This window comes from Agelaius phoeniceus, chromosome 1 (genome assembly GCF_051311805.1).
Source record: "Agelaius phoeniceus isolate bAgePho1 chromosome 1, bAgePho1.hap1, whole genome shotgun sequence".
Taxonomy (NCBI): domain Eukaryota; kingdom Metazoa; phylum Chordata; class Aves; order Passeriformes; family Icteridae; genus Agelaius; species Agelaius phoeniceus.
In genome coordinates, this window is record NC_135265.1 from 7,203,199 (window position 1) to 7,204,238 (window position 1,040).

Here is a 1,040-nt window from a genome sequence, read left to right on the forward strand (position 1 = left end):
TGAATGTTTGTGGTAGTCCTGATTTACTCCCACACTTCATTTCATGGGGTTGGCTTTGCATTTTTATGTCAGTCTATGTGGGATCACATACCCTGAATGTAAAGGGACCTCTGGAGATTTCTGGTCCAGACTTGTTTAGTGCAGGGCTCACTTCAAAATCCTCTGTTTGCTCAGGGCCAGTCAGGTTTCTGTGAATGGAGGTTCCTGAAAACCTGGGCAAGTTGTTCCAGGGCTTAACTCTTCTGTTATGGGTACATGTTCTTGTGTTATGACTGAGCTTTTGTTCTTCTGTGGTTTAAATCTATTAGAGTAGGAAATCCTGCTTGCCCTGTCCTTGCTGATATTTAGCTTATCTCTGTCAGCAGAGGTTTCATACAGTTTGTGGAGCCCAATAAGAATTTTGTAAGACAAATCAATTTGATTTTAGCATGCATGGAGGGATTAAGGCCAAGCAATTATTTCTTCAGCATAAGTTGGAAATTAGGCAAAATGGGACTGCAAGACTCAAAGCTACTTCTGAATGCTTTTGAACTTAAAGCTCAGCACTCAGGGGAAGAACATTGAAGCATAATTTGCTCCATCCTCTCACTAAGAAAGAAATGGATATTCTATTACAATGTGTACTGTTTCAGCTTGTTCCAGTGTCACATCAGCTTGTCTGTGTTTAAATCTGCATTTCAAGTTTGTCAGTGCACTGCTGCCTGCTTAGGATTTTGGCCTGTACAGCAGAATCCAGATCCATGAGCACAGCATGGCTGAAGTCAGGCTTCAGAGGAAGAGTTAGACATTTTTTGCAGAGAAAGTGGCTGCTGAGGCTCCAGCACACTCACATGGTGCTACAAAATAGGGAATGCTGGGTAAGTAGCATGGGAAGTTACATGTGGCTTGCAAACAGCTCTAGCCAAGCATTAAGACATCTTGAAATTTGCAGGAGGCAGGTAATTTTTGATAAGAACTTCTGACACAAGACATGGGCAACCATATTGTCTTGGGGGGAAAAAAGCTTTCAGAAAGTGAGCAAGACTTGTATTGAAAACAAA